Below are 21,411 nucleotides of genomic sequence, written 5' to 3' on the forward strand. Positions count from 1 at the left end.
CTCCATGGCCACAGATGATGTACATTCAGATACAATTCATCTCAGGAGGATACAAATCATCTCGGGAGGATAACTCACTTGCAACATGCTCACCTTAGAAGCAGGACAACACAGAGCAACACAGGTTTGATCCCCGGGTCCCCGCTTAGAAACTTCTGGGTATTAAGCGCCCAATAAATAGCCTATCACATCACATACCTGCATGATGACTGAACTCGCAATTTATTTACTTTCCATGTCTTGAAAGTGGTATGTGCAGTACTTCACAGTACATCCTGGACTGTCACACTGTCCGTTGCCAGCTAGCCTGAAACATTTTCCAGACAATTTACTGTCCATTGACATCAGTTCGAGTTTCCAGGCAAGACTAGTAGCGGGGAATAAGAATTCCCTCTGGTATTTGTAGTACTAGGTATTAGTAAGTAGCTCAAGTCCCACAAATTGACAGAAACTGGACATCTTACTGAAAGATGATCCGCTGAACAAAGTACATTTTCAGCAGGCACTTTGCAGAGGAGCATCGGTTGAGCAGACCATGAAAATGTATTATGGAGGTGGACACAGCTGGCATGGATTTTCAAGTTGTTGCCTTGTAATACACGAGACACATACACCAATGGCTCCCCACATATGTTCCCTCTTAATTTCTGATCACGATTATGAGTATGGAGGTAGCCATGGTGCTATTACCGCATACCCGGTTCGGGTTCTTGGTATGGGGCCTTACCGGGGCATTCCAACCTTGGAGGACCCGGTAAGTCCCCATTCCGAAAACCATTCCCCATTCCCATTCGAGCCCCCATAGGGCTCAATGGGAATGGGGAAGGAGCTAATAACGGGCCCGCAAATTGCAGGACAGTTATTAGCTCCCTGGTCCCTTAGCGGCTCCCGTTAAGGGCGGCTGGTAAAACCAGCCGGCCTTAGTGGGATCCGCTAAGGGACCTCGGAATGTGGCGATAAGGGGTTAATGGCACCGGCATCCTTACCGGTGCTGTTAACCCCTTACCGCCGCACTCGTATATATGTTTTCTCCTTATTAGGCAATCGTCCTGCAGTATTGTGTTTTGCGACTCGAGGGTGGTGGATTGGAGAAACAGGTAACACTGAATGTTTGTTAGGTGGAACATTTGTAGAGGGTGTAGATTGTGTCAAACGGTCTCCGAGCAATTGTCTTCAGTTTCATCTGGTCGAGTTTGCACAAAGTAGCGATGGCCATGGTAACTTTGTACGCATGTGAGATTCCATTCATTTTCAGGCCACTGGACATATGCATCACCAGTCTGAATATTGATTGGACCACTCTGTGCCTCAAATAGTAGTTGCTCCATTGTGAAATCAACATGGCAAGCAACATCTTTGGTTTCAGTTGTTGTCTGAGTCTTTATACTCCTCTTCCTTCTGGGCCTCTGACAGATTTATAGAAACATATGCTCAATGTATAGCACACATATAGAAGATATGATTTTCCAACTAAAACATAATATGACTAAAACATCCACTTAAAAACTTCTCCCAACCAAACTGGTTCTTTAACACTTTTTTTCTTAATTCACTTTGAAACCGTGGCCTTCTCTTTGACAACTGCAAACTTTAAGCTGAAAAAAAGAGTGTTTTATATGGTTTAAACCAAGCAAATTTCATTTCCACTCAAAGAAACATATATACATATCTACAAACAGCACCAACTTGACGGACTTCAAAACATTATAACATTATAAAAATGTATCCCAATCCAATGTGATGCCCAATTGTATTTCATATTAGGTTATGGATACCTCTGGTCCATGTGCCTGTTAATTCCACATCTTGAGAACATTCCTTAGCGAGAATGATCATACATTTTTTTATGTCAATCGTACTGAAATGTAAAATGTGTCATCGCATTTCTGCACAAAGTAGCTTAAAATGATTGCGAACCATATAATGTAAGGTTTATTGTTGGAACACAAATAGAACATTTTATGAACTTACCCACGAAAACCTGTGTACGTGATTTGGTCATAATATACATATACATTATATAATATACATTTTAGATTTCACCTGATAACCTTTCGAGATGACACATGAACTTGATCTGAGATCAGATCACCCTGCAAAACATAGTGGGCCTGATTACGAGTACGTAGGTAGCCATGGTGCTATTAGCGCCATGGCTGCCTCCATTCCGGGCTCCAATACCGGGTTCCTACAATCGGGAATTACTGGGTCATTCCAACATTGGAGGACCCGGTAATTCCTCCTTGAAGGAACCATTCCCCATTCCCATTTGAGCCCCCATAGGGCTCAATGGGAATGGGGAGGGAGGTAATAACGGGCACATTACAAATGGCCTGTTATTAGCGTCTCTTCCCCTCGCGGGACCCGGAAAGGACATCTGGTTTTACCAGATGTCTGTTCCGTGTCCCGCAAAGGGAACCTCGTAATAGGCGCTCCTATAATGAAGGGTGCCGGTCCCGTATCCACACCATTCATTACAGGAACGCCAGGATCGTAATGAGGCCCAATGATTTTAATGTCGCCTTCAAAAGTAGTTTGCCTTTGAATGTTTCCTTTGTAATCTATTCTGCATTAGGGAGGAAGAGCAACGTTAGAATCAAAATCAGAAAAGTTTTAAACAGTGTTAAGTTACATGCACTTCAGTTTCAAAGTAAATCCTTTGTAGGATTTACTTTCATTCTAGCCAGGAAAAGTACGCAGACCTCATACTCTGGAGCGGTTGCAAAGGAGTTAGTGATTGTAGTCAAAGCTCTAGCATCCTCCTATAACATAGTACTTGTTTTAATACAGATGAAAAAGCTAAATGAAACTGAAACATTTAGATGCAGACGATGTTACACGCAGAGAGACACCCAAACATGCCACATTCTGTAAATAACCAATACTATAAATAATACTTTTCAATATGTTGAAATTCCAAACATACCACATGCAAGTATTGTTCATTCGCATATACGGGAGCAGTACAATATAATACTTGATAGGCGAGTGAGGTTGATGTTGACTCCGGAAAAGTAATTGATGCCGAATTTTGCTTCTTCATTTTCAGTACATTGTCAGAAAATAGTACAATGGAAAAGGTAAATTGGTATTAGAAATGTGGCCACACCCAACACTCTAAAATATCCCTTTGTGCAAGTCGGTAGGGCTCACCATTGGGATACTAGACATGTCAGTGGTTTCATCACTTGTATGTGTCTGTGCTTCCATCAGTGTGCTCCACATAAAGAAGGACATGGCAACCAACACATTTCGAATACATTATGCGACTTTTAAAGGGCACTATAGATATTTTTACTCAGGGTCACATTTCACTGATTGATTAGAGGCTCCCGAAAGCAGAGATAGATAAAGTATACTAAAGGGATACATTTTAAAATTCTGGTGATTCTGGTAACTATGGAAACTTGAGTAATACAACTTTGATGGAAATAAACAAAGAAAACTCTAAACCGTTCATGAAGTTACCTTTTCAATACACTACTTTAAATAAATAGAGAGATCATAGAGAATACATATTTATACAGACCATCGTCCTACATACCAACAAACATAACAAATTCATAGTCCACTACTCACCTGAGCCAGCGTGTGCCGAAATTGAGCCAGAATTACTTTTGGGAGCAATATATTTAGGAACAATTCTGGGTCGACGCTTTTTTGTGTATTTTGATTGTTCATACATATCGTTGGTAAAGTGCAGGCTGCAGATGCGGAATTGATTGGCCCTCACGTCTCCCAAGACAGCCTGGGCTCTACTTTCAATCTCACCCACTGGAACACCGCAATTTGTAATCCATCTTCTTATTAAATCAATATCCTTCAGGAATATATTCAGGACTGTGCCCTGCATTTTGGCATGGCTCACATAAGGGCAACTGATAACGTTACATGAAGGCATTTTTGAAAAGTCTGTAAAATCTGTATAAAAAAATATAATTATTACAAATAATACTGTATGAATGTGAATAAAGCAATTATTACACAGCTTTGTCTGGAAAGTTTGTTTTAAAGAAAGAAAGAAAACCTGTGTAACCTAGTCAAATGAACACAGTGATAACTTTCTTAGAGAATTGATTGTTATAGCACAAATCGTAACGTATTACTCGTCCATTGAATGAACTTTGAAGCATCAAAAGAAAACATGCCTGAAAACATGGACCATGAAACATTCCATTCTATTACAATGCACAGTGATGCAATATGCTATTTACTGAGATCAAAATACATCAAACATTCAATAATGGTGAAGTCTTTGAGATAAATGAACATTAGAATACTGGGTACATTAGGTAGAAATCGATTTAAACTTTCAGAGCAGCGATCGATGAACATAGAGAAGCAAATAGGTGACCTACCCTTACTTAGACGAACAAATGAGCCGATTCAGCAAGCAGGGGAACAAGTAGCCGTGCAGCAGGTATCTCGATGATGATATACCTTGACGATCTCAGAGATGTTTTCCTGGTAAATGTCAGGGTGTTTATAAAGGCTTAGAAAAGTGGGTGTGTAGGTGAATGTGTGACGTGTTCGTTGACACCCATTCAACCTCGATGCAAATGTTTCACATCTGCCATAAACACCCACCCATCCCCCCTGCGGCCGTGCAGGCATGGGCCTGCTCGAACTGCTTCTAAGGCAATAGGGCCAGGATTGAACTTCAAACGCGAAATGCTCGTGTGGGTCATTGTTTTTTATGAAAGTGGCCAACTTGTTTGGGCCATGTGGGCCAGTTTGATGAGTTACTTCAATATGCGGCTAGTAGGAGGGAACACTCTTGCTGATTTTAAATGCACAATTTGCATCACCTTTTCATCAAAATACTCACCTTTGGGAAATATTCAAACAGTGTCCAAAAAGGAATGAATAGCGACTTGGAACTGTGTACCCTGTTTTCATTGGTGCCCGAGACAAAATTATAGCCCAGTACAACCCTGTTCATAGGTGCCAACTGCCATTGATACTAGGGAGGAGGAAGGATGGGCTCGAAGTGAGTGCAAAAGTCCCGGAACACTGCTCAACGGACAAAAATATATGCTGATAGCAGGGACAGGGTCTTGAAGAGGGGAGTCAGGTGACACTGGGTCTGTATAGGCCATGTGGATAATGGATATCACAGAATATGGGACTTATTCTTTGAGGATAGTCACAGCCACATAAGCATGGGATGGAGGCATGGGGGCACAAGTAGTCGACAGGATAGGAGGTTGGAAATCACATTGTTTCACAAGATGTATAAGACCAGAGCTATAAGGAATATCTTTTAACAGATAAGAGAAACCCTAATATCAGCATGTATCATGGGACATTCCTTTGTGGGTAGGACAGGAAAGGTGACCAAAGAGTCAAGAAGCAAATTACCATATAAAAAAATGATCACATCCACAAAAATGGAACACACCTATCGGTGAATGGGATGGAATCATTCCATACAGGAATTTTAAACATACTAGCAACAAGAGTGTGCAAATAGAGCTTTAGAAGGGCAAGGGTCTTTTGAGTGAACCCAAGTGGCACTGGACCCACTCGGGTATGGCGGCATGGGCCTGGAAGGAAGCTGCCAGCAAGCGCAAGAGTGCCAATCAGACAAGATGTAGGTCTCCAACACACAGACCTGAGAGCCCACAATTGGTGAGCCAAGGAGGGCCAGTTCCTGTTTCACGGTCCAAGTGCCCAAAAAGTTCAGAACTATGATAACGCTGCACACCTGTCGATTTGTGACGTAAACACAAATCTTTTATTACTGTTATGTTTAATAAAAGCCAGAGACTTTTATTGCCAACACAAAAACAAAGAGTCTGCATAATTTTGTATGATGCGCAATGTATATTTTCAATGCACACAGAGGCTAGTGATTCCACAGCTTGTGGCACCTTGAGTGTCCACACCAACCCAACTGCCATGCGAGCGCATGGTCTTAGGTGCAAACTGCCATCGATACTGGGGATAGAGGGAGAGGGTGAATGGACTTGACCAGGGGAGTCTGGAGACACTGGGCCTGGGGAGGCCATGTGAATAATGGTCACGGTGCGGAAGATCACTTTGAGGTGCACATGGTGTTTGGCTACTTGAGTGTTCCCACCCACCAAGCCCACTTGGAAGTGCACAGTCATAGGTGTGAACTGCCATTGATACTGGAGGGGGGATGAATGGGCATGAGGCTAGCGCAAAAGGCCACGAACACCGCTGAAGGGACACAAACGTAGAGGCGCAGTTGCATGCCTATGCAGGAAAACCTGCCCCCTTACTTCCCATATTTTGGAAACCTGCGATCGTGCCGTGTTTGACACCATCAGTTGTGCCAATACCGCAGTATACATTTGAAAGAAAATACCCATTGAGACAATCCTACCGAATGTATCCCTGAAGGGACGACAATCTGAGGGAGGAACTCCCTGAAGGAATATGAGAAAAGAAACAAAGAAAGAAGCCTGTGACGTCATAAGAGAATATGAACAACGTCTAAGGATACTGGCTGAGGCGAATGTATGGATTTTACAGAAACTGATGACGAAGTAAAGAGTGAAGTGAACTTTTAAAAATGAAAAAGATTACACGTGCACGAAGTGCGACAGAGAATTAACCGTTCAATAATTGTACAGACACTGAAGCGCAAGGTAGACTAAGTCATCACAGAATCTGGCTATATGTAGTGAATAGAATGGTGGCGAAGCCGCCACTGTATAGAAGCTGGACATCGGTATCATGAATTTAGTGAGCCAGGACCCATGAAGAAGAAAGGGAAAATGTTGTTGCAGTAAGAATACGCTGAATAGTGAAGCTGCACAGTGTGGTTGTCTGGCCTGAAGTCAAGACTGATGCAGCCAAGGTTGGCTATCTTTTCTGGAAATGTGCGAAGGATGAATCATCTCTTGTGAAGGTGCAAAGAAAGAACACCAAAAGAGGTAAATTTTGTTTAATTTAAGACACTTAAAACCTGCAAAATGGACAAATTGTGGTCTCCTGTCACGTGAGCCATGGATGAAAATAGAGTCGAACTTGGCGTCCTAGAACAATAATAGTGAGTGCCCGCACTCCCTTGTATTCTCAGTGACAAGAAGGCTTGGGTGATGAGAGATACTGGGCTTATTGTGTAGGGAGGTAGAGTCAGGCCCCATCTCCTTACACCTCGGTCTGGGCTTACCTGCTGCTAAATGAACCGAATGTTCCAGGCATGGCACAAGCGTGCCAACCAAGTGTAGTGGTTCATATAACGAAGAACCTTATAGTTTGAAGACCAATGAGAAACCGTGTACATAATGTTTTTGAAGATGACATGTTGGGTCTATTGTACCCTTAATGGACAATGTAACTACATGACCTGGAGTACAGATGAACATGTCAAATCAGCCAGCACCCTGAGGGGGATGATGAAGATATGGACACCAAAGAAAAACTTCTTCAAGAGAAAATATCAGGATGTGGAGAAAATTGAGTAGGTTGTCAAGGACTCGAACAGACGGCGAATGTAGAGGAGCATTTGCATGCCTCTGCAAGAAAATCTGCCCCCTTACCTCCTATATGTTGGAAACCTGAGATCGTGCCGTGTTTGACCCAAGCAGTTGTGCCAATACCACAGCATATATTCGAAAGAAGATTCCCATTGAGACAAAACTACCGAATGTATCCCCGAATGGATGACAATCTGAGGGAGGAACTCCCTGAAGGAATATGAGAAAAGAAACAAAGAAAGAAGCCTGTGACATCATCAGAGAATATCAACAACATCTCAGGATACTGGCTGAGGCGAATGTATGGATCCTACAGAAACTGATGACAAAGTAAAGAGTCAAGTGAACTTTTAAAAATGAAAAAGATTACACATGCACGAAGTGCTACAGAGAATTACCGTTCAATAAATGTACAGACACTGAAACACAAGGTAGACCAAGTCATCATAAAAGCTGGCTATATGTAGTGACAAGAATGCAGGTGAAGCCGCCGCTGTATAGAAGCTGGACATCAGTATCACCAATTTAGTAAGCCAGGACACATGAAGAGGAAAGGGAAAATTGTGTTGCAGTAAGAATAAGCTAAATAGTGAAGCTGCATGGCTAGGTTGTCTGGCCTGAAGTAAAGACTAATGCAGCCAAGGTCGGCTATCTGTTCTGGAAAGGAATTAACGTGCGAAGGATGAATCATCTCTTGTTAAGGTGCAAAGAAAGAACACCAACAGTGTCAAGTTTTAATCATTTAAGACATTTAAAACCTGCAAAATGGACCAAATCGTGGACTCCTGTCACGTGAGCCAAGGACGAAAATAGAGTCGAACTTGGAGTCCTAGAACAACAATATTGAGTGCCCGCACTCCCATGTATTCTCACAGACAAGGATACTTTGCAAGGCCAAGTTCAAAGACAATTTTCATGGCAGAGGGTTTGAGTGATGAGAGATGCTGGGCTAATTGGGTAGGAAGGTAAAGTAAGGCCCATATCCTTGCACCTGGGTCTGGGCTTACGTGCTGCTAAATGAACCGAATGTTCCAGACATGGCACAAGCATGACAACCAATTGTAGTGGTTCATATAACGAAGGTCCTTATAGTTTCATGACCAATGAGAAACCGTGTACTTAATGTTTTTGAAGATTACATGTTTTAGAGGTAGAAAGTGTGTCCCAACAGGAGAAAAGTGTGGGTTTTAACAGTGGAACAAGTCATTGTGCACTGTCTCAATATAGGATAGCTGGAGAGGGATTACCCTTGGCTAGGTGCGTATAATTAACACCTAGTATGGTGTCCTTGTGGGGACTCTCTGCACTGCGGAGAGCCAGCACCCTGTGTTATTGATTAACACATACTAATATGTCCTTATGTGTGCTCTCAAATATGTAGGAGCTGAAACAGTCTATGTTGGACATATGTATATACCAAAAGGTTTCACATATTTTTTTTTTAAATAACAAAGTCAAAAGAAATTCTACAATAACAATTAATATATGCATACAATGTTAATAGGCAAAAGTAAATCAAGAAGACTTAAGTTAGAATCAAGAATGGGAGGAATGGAGGAAAAGAACAGAAGGGTCTAAAGCAAAATCAAACAATGCTTTTAAGACCAGAGTCTGGTCTATAGATTGTCAGTCTTTCATAACGTATATATCAATCACTCATTTAACGTTGCATGTTTATCCTGTTGGTTTAAACTAATTGAACCCAATCGGGAAACAGTTATAACAGTTACCACCACTGTTATTTCCGGACCGTCCGACCTGTAATGAGGCCCATTGTCTTTTGAATCTACTCAGGGTCTACGTGTAGCGCTGATGTTGTTACTGAACGATGCACCACTCGTGCGTGACTTGATGGTGACGCATGGGTGAGCTACATTTCGGCTGCCTCAGGACCAGGGACATACGTGAAGTTGGGGCGACCCCTGAGGACAGAAAAGGAAACGCAGGGTCTGATTGGTCTTCAATGATACACTTCTCAGGTATATGTACACCAGAAGAAGGTAGGTGGGTTTGTTAAAAATAGTCCAACCAGAGAGGGTATTGAATGTCAGGGTTAGTGCAGGAAGCAAAAATAGCCATAGTGAGCCATGCGTGTGGGTTAAAAACAGGCAAGATTAAAAACCTGGTGGGGGCAGAGAGTATATTGACAATTATGTATAAGCGGAAAAAGGGAAGGAGGTTCACTGAAATGGAGGGAAGTGCGCCAATTACCATGTGTCCTGAAATAGTGCACAGGCCTGTAGTACCACAGCATCATCACTAAGTGGTGGAGGTGTATAGCATGCGGAACAGTCATGTTAAACTGCAAAATGCTGCTGTGGCTGAAATTGGCTCGAACGGGCACGATGGTCTCACGCTCCCTGAAATGTGTAAAGAATCCAATCAAGCAGTCCCACTAAGTCAATGCCTTGTCTGGGATTGCTCAAGGGAAGCCCTTATTTATATATTTTTATGTCCAGTTCGTGTACTCTGATGACCACCCTTATATAACACCCCTCTCTTAGAATCCCCCTGACCCAAGAAGTAAGTTTGTTTTGCAAATTTAAAAGGTTTATTTGAGAATTAAACAATATATATATATATATATCACACTTTTATAATAAATTAATAATTGATATCACACTTGTGAATATGAGCAGTAATCAGCAATAGGTAATCCTACAATAGCACAGTTCTTGGTGACTTATGACTAGGAACAGGAGAATAAGGTATCAGAGAATGCTTTATGGTTTCAAGGAGATGCAAAGATGAATAAAAGGCAGTACAGAAATAAATTTGATATGATTTCAGCAAAAGATGATATGATCACTTTTTCTCTGACAATTCACTCCCCCACCCCTATTCAATATAAGGAGATGGAATGAAAGCACACAATTCTCAAGAATACAAACAAAATGCAATACAAAGTTCCAGTTCCCCCCAGCGTGCTTAGAGGAAAACAGGTATGATTTTAAACACAGGCAAAATCCTTTAAATGTGGTATGCAATGAAGTGAAGAATATACTCAAATTGCTTTTAATTCCCTCTAGAGGTTCAGGGTGGGTGACAGCTACTTTGTATTAGTTCAGGATCACTTTAGCAATGCTCTATGAATGATTATCAGGTGGCAAACGAATTTCAGCAAAGGAAAGCAAGATGCTGCTATTTTGACAAGTGAAGAAATTGAGCCAAATCGCAAATCGCGGCAATTTTTCTGAGTGCGTCGAGCGCGATTAGTGAAAAACTATAAGTAGTAGCAAGTCGCTTTTAGGTTCGTTGGAAAGCTTAGAATCTTAGCTTTAAAATGACAGTTAAAATTCGCTCCTAACGGTTCAAGAGATACGGACGATTTAGTGGAGGTAGATTTTCAGAATTGAAATTACAGTTTCAGAATGACAGATGCGCTTTGGAAGGGTTGAATCAACAGGATGGACACAATTTCTTGTGATGCAGTTCTAATAGGTTAAAATAGTTTCAATTAGATTATTTTAAACTAAGAGATTGGTTCTGCACAGTTCTGGCTAGGTACTCACAATATAAATTTGAAATAGGCCATCAAGATCTGGTCAGGTTTGGACTGCGGTTCCCTCGCCACGGACGGTCACTGCCTGGTTCTGCTCACAGCGATCTGGTCTGGGTCTGCTATCGGCACTTCACAGCGGTCTGGTCTCTGGTTCTGTGGTTCTGCTGGTCTGGATACAGCGGTCTGGTCTGTGGTTCTGCTGGTCTGGTTCAAGTGGATTCTGGATACACAGGATTCTTAGCAAGCAGCAAACCGCACAGCCCGGCGGTTTGATTCTGATGTGCCCCTTGGAGATCTGGGGTAATCAGTTTGCAAACTTGTAAGGCCAGCTAAGAATACTTTAGCTTGCAGTAGGCCTTCTTGGTTCAAAGTTCTGTAGTCTATCTGGAGTCTGGAGTCTCTGGATGTGAAGTCTGAAGTCTGGATGTGAATTTGTCTGTCAAAATGCTCCGCAGAAAGTGAAAAAGAAAGTGTCTATCTGGCTTCCAGTGGCTCTTTTTATGTGTTTAGAAAGTGGGTGGGTCGGCTAATTCTGCATGCCCAACCCTCTCAAGATTTGATAGGTCAAAGGATTCTTTGGTCCCTGATTTGAGAAAGGATAGTGTGTCAGAGTGATGTCAGCCATTTACGATCTATTGAAGAAACGCCCCTTTGCTTTTACCTTAGAAATCATTTTTGATAACTACACATATTTCCCAGATACACAGCTGTTTGACATTACATGTACATATTACAGATTACTTATGGTCCATGCTTGTTCAACTCTGATCTTCCTAAGAGCTTGCATTCAAAAATGACAACTTATTTTCATTTTTAGTTGATTTACCAATATCGGACATTTACCAAAAATGCCACACCTGTACACCGCCTTCCTACCCATATTCCATTAATTTACTAGGTCTCTAGCATAAACACAGTGTCTGTAGTATTAATAATTAGCGGGGTTTTGGCTCAGAACATCACAGAGCGACCAGCCTAGTTTTGAACTGGGAGTGAATGTGTCAATTTAAAGATCCCAAAGTTGTACATTTCTGTCATCTGGTTACAATTAGTTATCAGTGTTTTTATAAAACATATATTTGCCTTCAATTCAATTCACTTCAGTGTTTGGGTCCGCCCCCAGAAACTTGGGAGTCAGGGATCACATGTCTCTTCTACCAGGCAGAGCTCTGTTTACAGTCCACACCCAAATTAACATACCCCATTCAATTGCAAGAGTCTATTGTGTCGGCTGAGGTCAGCGGGCCAGGGGGCCACTCTGCATTTGGATAGCATCTCCATGTGATCTCCTGGCTTCTTGTGTGTAGTTCTGAGGTGAGAAGGTTTCCCAGCCTCTTGCAATGTTAATTGAATCAGCCTGTCTTCAGGGAACAGCAAGTGTTTACATTTTTAATTAACCAAAAAGGCTTTGAAGTTTACAGCTGTTTCAGGAGGCTGGCAACTCCTGAAGTACAGTTCTACTGTCAGAGTTTAGACCGCTAGCGCCGGCTTTTGTCCAAAGCTGGTACTGCACCTATTTTTTTGGAGTTGTGCTGAATTTGACAGGAGGATTTTGCTTGACAGCTCTAATCCTTGCTGCCATTGTTTTGATGGGCATCCTTACAGTAGAGTGGTGATGTGGAACCCCCCTCAGAAAGGTTGAATCTTTAGAGTGGCCTTGAGACCCTGATTTTAGCAACTTGTTGACATCAATTAAAAACGGATTTTGAACATTGAAATGGACATTTTGAGCTTGCACTTCAGAGAAACAGCAGTGATTTCAAGGTGCTTTTGATCTAACAGGCACTGCTATTCTTCCTTTGGCACCACCTTTCACCCCTGGCCCTTCCGGTCCATCACGCTTGCACTGGTTGGTGGCAGGTTAGGTGACCATTTTGGTGTGTGCAAAACTGCACGGTTCTCCTGGTTCTGGGATTGAATGAAGGGCGGCGACAGCTCAATCCCCACATCTACCCAATCTATTGATTTAGTTTTGTTCTGGGATAGAATGATGGGGGGCGACAGCGCATCCCCACATCTACCCAGTCTATTGATTTAGTTTTGTTCTGGGTTAGAATGATGGGTGGCGACAGCTCATCCCCACATCTACCCAGTCTAATAATTCAACATGGGTCAAAACCCTTGACAAGCCCCCCGCCCGACTGCGCTTTGATTTCGAGTCGAGGGGGAGTCGGGTGCAAAGGATGTTTTGATCCATGCGCTGGTATGTCTGCATCATCTTCTTCCAATTCCGTAGATGGCACAGTTCAGCATCCTTTCCTCCCTCCAGTTGGATCGATCGGTTCTCCTCACCGGTCCTGATGGGAATATTGGGCGGTACCCTGGGCCCCTCGGATCTTTGCTCCCGGTTCCTGGGTCGTTCTCCTTGGTCAGTCTCCACGGTTTCATCTCTCCTAGGATGATAAAGCAAAAGCGGCAATACCTATTCGTAGACATTTCTCCCCCACTATTGATATAGTAGGGCGGCATATACATTTTATAGTCAAAAACATGAACATATACATTTTTTTTAAATCAGGAGGCAAGAACATATTCAAGAATCATAGAATTTTATAGGCTATACATGGAATATTTTAGGGTGGAACTGAATTAATCTGGAGCGGTGCCTCTGGTATTGCAGAGGACTCCTCCAGTTGCTGCATAGTGTGCCTGGGATGGCAACACTTAGCTGATTTATATGTACCCACTTGTCTTCCCCTTCCGCCAGACTACCTTTGGGGATGCGGATCTTATAAGCTACTGGGGAGATCTTGTCTATAATTTCAAACAGTCCCTTCCATGTAGGCAAACATTTTCGCTGTTTGGCCTGGTTCCTTTGGAAATTGTATAGATAGACCCGGTCTCCGACATTATATACTTTCCTGGTGGTCTTCAGGTCGTAATGGGTTTTCATACTGTCAGCTGATCTTTCTAGATTCCGCTGAGCATAGGCAAAAGCATGTTGGAGGTGTCTCTTTAAATTCTATACATACTCATGAGTTCTGGAGGCATTTATCAATGTCTGCTCTTGGGTCCTGTAGAGCAAATGCTTGGGAAGCACCATCTTGCGTCCAGTCATCAGGTCAAATGGTGACATTTTAGTTGCAGATGAAGGGGTAGATCTGATGGCCATTAGGACCAGAGGTAATCGGATATCCCAACTTGGCCCAGTATCTGCCACAAACTTTTTTAATATGCTCACAATGGTTCTGTTGTATCTCTCCACTGCACTAGAAGAGGCTGGCCGGTAAGCAATGTGTAGCTTCCTTTTGACCCCCAGTATCTCCCACATCTTTGTCATCACTTCACTGGTGAAGTGGCTACCCCTGTCTGACTCAATCCTTTGAGGTACACCAAAACGGGAAAAGATGTGGTTAATCATCAGGGCAGCTGCTGTTTCTGCCTTGCAGTTTGGGGCCGGGAGACATTCCACCCACTTGGTAAACAAGCATGTAACTGTCAACATGTACTTGTTTCCTCTAGACGAGCAAATTACAGGGCCTACGAAGTCGATTGCAAATCTGACCATGGCAGTGTCATCCCCCTCTTTTGGAGAGGTGCCCGGTGTGTGAGGGATGATGGCTGAAATTGTGCACACACAAGACACCCCTTCAAGTATTGGTCGAGGTCCTGCCCCATGTGTGGCCAGTATGCAACCTCTCTTAAGATTTCCAGTGTTGTGTGAAACCCCCTATGACCGGCGGTGGCCGCATCATGGGCTTGACTTAACATCAGGCTTCGGAATGAGGTAGGAACCACCCACTGATCATGGCCAGCTTGGGATTTCCTTACCAACAAACCGTCTTGGATTTGAAACATTTTTGGACATTTCATCAACACCCTTAGGTCCTCTTTCCCTACTTAGTCGGTATCCGTCAGGGGAAAGTTCTCAGGGTCCTCAATGTGTTGGTAAAACTTACCAATTATTGGATGCCCCCTTTGAGCCGTAATCAAATCAGCATCAGGGGTCTCCTTACTCCATTGTGTAGTTGAAAGATCGTTGTGAGCATTTGTCTGGGACCTAGTGATAGCAGTGACCTGGATTTCCCCCAACAGGGGCTCTGTTTCTATTAGATCCCCTTAGATGGCCCCGGCTTTGGCCAGCTGATCAGCTAAGTCATTTCCAGTTTTGTCTGGTCCCTCTACTTTGGAATGACCCTTGATCTTTTTCCAGTAGATGGTCATCCCATTCGATGTGACCAGATCATCAATATTTTGGATTAACTTCCCATGTTTCAGGGGTTTGTTATTAGCACATAACATGCCTCTGGTTTTCCAATTGACCAGGTGCTCCACGAACCCGTTCCGTACATAATCCGAATCTGTGATTATGACCAGTTCATGGAGTTGATGTTGGACAGCAGTGAGGATGGCTTGATGCACAGCCATCAACTCTGCTACCTGACTACTTCGGGGAACAATTTTGTACCCAGCGGAGGGTTCTGGGGACTCATTCACCCATCCATTCCCTACGCCGGCCACCAGTTATTTTTCCCAGTTATTGTCAACATGGTAAGAGCATCCATCCACATAGACAGTGGGCATTTCCTCACACTTGTCTTCTTCAAAGACTTTGTGTGGGGAATTAAGGTATGCCTCCATGTTGTCCTTGAGTTTTAGACTTTCGTCCTCGAGACAGTTTTCTCTGGCACAATCATGCAAGTCAGCCAGACCTTGCGCAAGGGGACTCTTCTTGTTTTGGCCATATCTGACCTCAACAGGAAAGCCTTGCATTGACAGAATCCAGGAAGTAATTCGAGAATTACTCACATTTCCGGCCCGGATTCTGTCACTTTGGAGCTGTTGCAGAGGCTGATGTGGAGTCTCCACTATGATGTGTTCCCCCTGGATGAACGAGTGGTAATTCTTCAATGCCCACACCGTTGCCAGGAGTGCCTTCTCACAATCGTTGAATTTTTCCTCCACAGAGGATAAGGTTTTGCTCGCATAGGAGATTACTTTATTGACCTTGTCATGCTTTTGGTATAATACTGCCGTCAAGCACGTATTAGAGAACCCTGTCTCCAGGAAGAACTTCTTGTTTCTGACAGGGTAAGCTAGGCAAGGCGCTTGTGAGAGGCTTCTTTTGAGTTGTCTTACTGCCTCGGATTGTTCTGGACCCCATTAGCACTTGACCCCCCCCCTTCAAAAGATGAATCAGGGGTCTAGTGATCTCTGCGTAGCTCTCAATGAACTTTCTGCTGTAATTAGTCAGTCCAAGGAGGCTCCTTAGTTCCCGCAGAGTTGTGGGATCCTTTAGTTTCTGGAGTGCTTCCACTTTCTTTTCCTGGGGACAGAGACCCTGAGGAGTAATCTCATGCCCCAAGAAATTAACACGTGTTCTACACCACTGTGCTTTCTGAAAGGAAAGTTTGGCTCCGGCGGCCCTCAACTGTGTCAGAACATAACGGATCTCTGCTATGTGTTCTTCCACAGATGAACTTTTGATGAGGACATCATCTACATAAGCCAGGTTACCCCTTGCACCCAGGTCGGGCATGGCCTTATGTAGGAAAATGTTGAATTCATTGCCGGAGTTGAGGTATCCGAAGGGAGTCCGGGTCCATGTGTACTGCTGGCCCCCAAAGGTAAAAGCCAGTTTGTATTGGTCCTCCCTACTGACAGGCACAGTCCAGTATCCATTGGTCAGGTCTATTGCAGTGAATACCTGTGACCCCTGAATCTGGGCCAGCCCTTGGTCAATGTAGGGCAGAGGCCATCGGGAAGTATGGACCCGTTTGTTGAGCTCCCTAAGGTCGGCGCAGAGTCTCCACTGGCCGTTTGGCTTCAATATTCCCAGCACCGGATTATTGAAGGTGCTGTGTACTGGACGGATTATTCCCCGGGACTCAAGGTTCTTAATTATTTCAGTAAGGGACTCCATGGATGCGAGAGGCAAACGATATTGCTTCACAAACACTGGAGTCATGCCAGGGTCCGTGGGAATTGTTGTTGTGTGGATGTCGGTGCGACCACAGTCATATGAGTCTACCGCAAAGAGATCTTGGAAATCCAAGAAAACTTGTTTCAACTTTTGCTTCTGTTCCAGAGTCACGCAGGCATCAGCTAGGTTGACTCTCTCTTCCACCATCTGCCTGAAGCCTGGAAAGACTTCTGGTTTTGCTATCTCAGAGGCCTCCTCCAGCTGGGTGGAGAAGTCCCTGGTCAGAGTGCTGATTTGGACCGGAGGCTTCAGGTGGGAAAGGCAGCCCTCATGGACCTGGAAAATCACCTCATCCCCTCTGAAGTCACAAGTTACATCTTCCTTACCATAAGGGCAATAAGTGTACACCAGGAAGTTCCCCCCATGCCGGGTAAAGATCCTGTCTGGTGTTGTATTGTCATCACTGTCACTGTCAAAACAGTCCTTGGGGATTAGTCCTAACAGTTCATTTCCTAAATCAATGGAGAAATGTCGGTCATCAACCGCCATTCCAATAATGGTGCCTGCGGCTAGAGTAATACTCTTTAAGTCGCTGTTATCCACCTCTATTGGAATGGTGTCATGTTCTATGTTGACTAATGGTGTTGGAGGAAAGCATTTAGATGAATATAAGCATCAGGGTTTTTCAATTTTTGTCCTCTTTTAACTTTCACTTCCAGGGAGAATTGTTGGGTCCTTTCTGGGATGGTGACTTCCTCTTTAACCTGAATTTCAACTGCATAAGGTAGCAATTGAGCTGACCTGAATGCTTTTTCTGGATCATCAAAGCCCATGGGATTATCCGCTAATTGGGACCCAGCTTTGAAGTTTATTAGGTCCAAACTAATGGCAAAGCGATTGAGAATGTCACTGCCGAAGTAAAAGGCGGCAGTGACGTCTCGCACGACCCAACAATTATGGACTATGCTCTTGTTGCCAATGGAGATTTTAAGCATACACCTGCTTGGCAGGAGATGTTTGGAATTGGGTGCTTCCAGGTCCATTTCCCATTTGTCTATCAGTTTGAATGTGGGAATGGCTGGATCTTTTGGGAGTTGGCGGAACATGGCTTCGCTGATGAAGCTCTTACCGTTGTTTACACACACTCGGGCGAGAACAGAGTCCTTCCCATCATTTAACTGAACAGGGATGAACAACTGCTCTCCAATTTGCTGAATATCAGCCAGGCTCTGAGCTGATTTCACATCTTTCTGGACTATAGGATTGGGAGTGTCTGATTGTGGATTGGTAAAGAATTTCAGAGTATTTCCTTCCAGTGTGGAATACCACCTTAAACTGGAAGGAAGGTTGATTTTCAGAAATAGAGAGGACCCCCCATCACCAGTCCGTTGTCCTACTGCTCTTACTGTCACATCTGGAAATTGGTTGTTCTGGAAGTGAAATTCGACTTGGTCAGATTTTTGTTCAACCATGTGGCAGGTGCCGTTTAAACTAACATGGTTGATACTCTGTTTTAATTTTATTGGTCGGCTAGTCTGGGTCCAGAGGACCTTGTTTATGCAATCTATTAGGGGTGACAACCTTCTCAGGAGGTCATTCCCTAGTAAACAAGGGGTGCCCTCTGGAGTCACTACTCTAACCAGGTGTTTCACCTTGTGTCGCCCAATTTTGATGTCCAAATCTACAGTCCCCTCAACGGGAATTTCCTTCCTGTCAAAGTTCTGGAGTTGTCCAGGAAGAGAGGTGAGAGGAATGCGGTAATTCTCCCCCCTTCCTACATTTAGTTCATCAAAGGCCCTTTTGGACAGAAGGCTAGCTTGGGATCCAGTGTCCACCAGTGCCAAAATTGTACCCTGCACCTGTACTTGTACCGGGGCATAGTATCTTCCCTCCTTCTCCTCAAGGGGGCACAGATAATGCACATTTTTGGACAACTGGTGGGCTAATTGTCTGGTTTTGGACATGGTGAGAGAAGAGATTTGGGCAGAATTCTGTGGAGAGTAATGGGAATCTGAAAGAAAAAGTTTGCAACTGGATATTGATGCCGTTTTTGGTTCCCCTGGTTCCAGTTCTGGGCCGCCCCCCCCCCCCTTTTTGGAGGCAGTCACCTGGATGGGTTTGAAACAGGGGTTTTCGGTCTTGTTGGTTCTGGGATAGAATGATGGGCGGCGACAGCTCAATCTCCACATCTACCCAGTCTAGGTTGGAATCCCTTGGGACCCATTTTTCCTTGGGAGGAGTTCCCCCATCTCTGAAGGAGAAGATCCTTTTCCCAGGATCCTCTGAGGATCCCTCTCCCTCGAATTGGAAGACCTGTACCTCCTCCACAAAATGGGTCTGTTTGGGTCCTTTGTTTCTCCTACCTCCTCTTTGCTCCTTGGGTGGCAGACTTTCAGGGGTAGGAGATTTTGTTTCCGGTTCCTGGGCTTCCAGGGGCTGTTTACAAGTGGGGAAGGCAGCTTCCTGCTATGCAAGGCTTGACACCTCCTTCCTCTTGTGCCTCCTCCCTGGGAACCGGTGGGTTATCGGGGTGCTGCCCCCGTCTTTGTTCTGGAGCACCAGTTTGGGGCATTCTGTGGTGGCATGCTCATCTGAGGGTTCTGTTGAGCCCTCAGAATGTGACCCAGATCCCGGGCCATATTTTGGACCTGGCGTTCAAGTTGGGAAACCCGCTCAGGCTGATACGGGGTTCTGTTTTCTCCCCTGGGCTGATCCCGGGAAGGGTAGCTATCCCTTCTCTGGTAGTACCCTGGGTTGGGAAGATTTGGGTACCCCTCCACTCTTGGCCTCCCCTCTCCCAGATTAGGTTGTCTGGGCTCAGGGAATTGGGGAAAGATGGATGGATGGTTTTGGGGTTGGAAATTGGGTGGATACCTGGTAAAAAAGTTCTGCCCAGTGTTTGGGGAATTTCTGCCCTCCTGTGGGAAGTTAGGAGGGAAGTTCCCTGGGTCAGGTGCTTGGCTGGATCCCCCCCTTGGGCTGGAGGAGTCCACACATAAACCAGGATTGGTCTGTTCCCCTTATAGCGGGGACTTACATAGTCAGGGGAGCGGGGGACCCCATTTGTGGGACTACCTCCTTGACTCCCTGTCTGTGACTGGCCGAGGGCCTTCTGGGCTGTGAATTATTTAGTGCAGGCAGGTTTTTAGGTCCCCCCATCTCCAAATCTAAAACGGAGGCAACCTTTACCTCTGCCACCTTGGCAGCAGCAGGGTTGCTGTTGGTTTTGGTTTTTTTTGGCTGATTCTTATTTTCCACCGGTTTCTGCACCTCATAGATGCGGGTGGCTTGCTCAATGACCCAGTCTAAAGATCTTTTCTCGTGAAAATCTCTCACAAGCTGGGTCATTATGTATTTGGGGAGTGCATGGAAAAATGTGTTGATGAATTCTCTGCTGTCCGTGCGCACCCTTCTGGTGGTCTGCGCAAAGGCACGCTTCAATTCTTGCACGAATTCTTGTGGGGCCTGATCCTCCCCACATTGCAAATTGTAGGCTGCCTTGCGAGCCTCTTGGGGATTTCTATGCACAGAAAAGTGTTTCAAGATGGCCGCCCTATAGGTGGACCATCTTGAATGATTTTGGTCCTCCAGCCCCGCAAAGAAACTGGAGTATTCTGGGGAGAATGTCCATTTGACGTACTGGATGCAGCTACTGCTGTCCTTCAAATGGAAGGTCTCCATCATTTGCTCAAAGAGCTCCAAGTGTTCCCACACAGAATACTTGGGAGTTCTTGTGATAAGGCGTGATGACACTCCTTATTGCCTTGATCTGCTTTAAGGCGTCCTTAAGCAAGGCCCTTTTTGCCTTATTGGCCTTTTTGGTTCGGGTAACCCTGGTCCACTCATCCTCTGACTCAGAGGCACTGCTCCCAGAGGTGCCCGTCTGATCTTCCAGGTTTTCCCGGATTCTGCAAGCCTGGGAATGGCTGGCAGAATGTGGGGACGTGGTCTTCTGTGTCCTGGGCCGCTCAGAGGAGTCTTCAGATCCCTCCTTGCTGCCAGGATTTGCTGGGTACCCTCCCCACTGACCTAACTGGGCAGAGGTTTTCAGGTTGCCCTTAGTGGGCCTACTCTCCTGGGGTTCCCCACTAAATTGCACTGTGCTTGGGTTCCCATACCCGGATGCCCGCCCATCCATTCCTGGGTGGTACTGGCCTATGAGCTCCATCCCTTTGGCTGGATAGTAATCTGCCATCCCTGTGGCCCTGTGCTCATGTGAGCCAGGGGACATGAGGGTGGCAGTGTCCAGGAACTGGGAGAGATGAAGGCTTCTGGTACTAGGGCTCCTGAGGTTATGCTCAGGTGTTTCCCTTTCCCACCGACCTTCATCTCTATCAGCCCCTGCTCCTTGTTGCAAGGCAAGAGCCTGGGCTTTCAGTTCCTCAACTAAGGCCTTACTAGACTCTATCAGTCCCTCCTGCATGGCTACCTGTTGCTGGAGCCTATCATTGTGCTGACAGATAGCCTCATTCTCTCTCTGTGCCTCCTGATTGGTCCTGGAGTACTGGGCCAGTCTTTGCTGCAGGAGGGTTACCTCCTGAGTCCCATCCCTACTGGCCTGCTCCTTTCTTGCCAGTGCATCTTCCACCCTCCTG

This window comes from Ambystoma mexicanum, chromosome 1p, assembly GCF_040938575.1.
Source record: "Ambystoma mexicanum isolate Mex_15411 chromosome 1p, UKY_AmexF1_1, whole genome shotgun sequence".
Taxonomy (NCBI): domain Eukaryota; kingdom Metazoa; phylum Chordata; class Amphibia; order Caudata; family Ambystomatidae; genus Ambystoma; species Ambystoma mexicanum.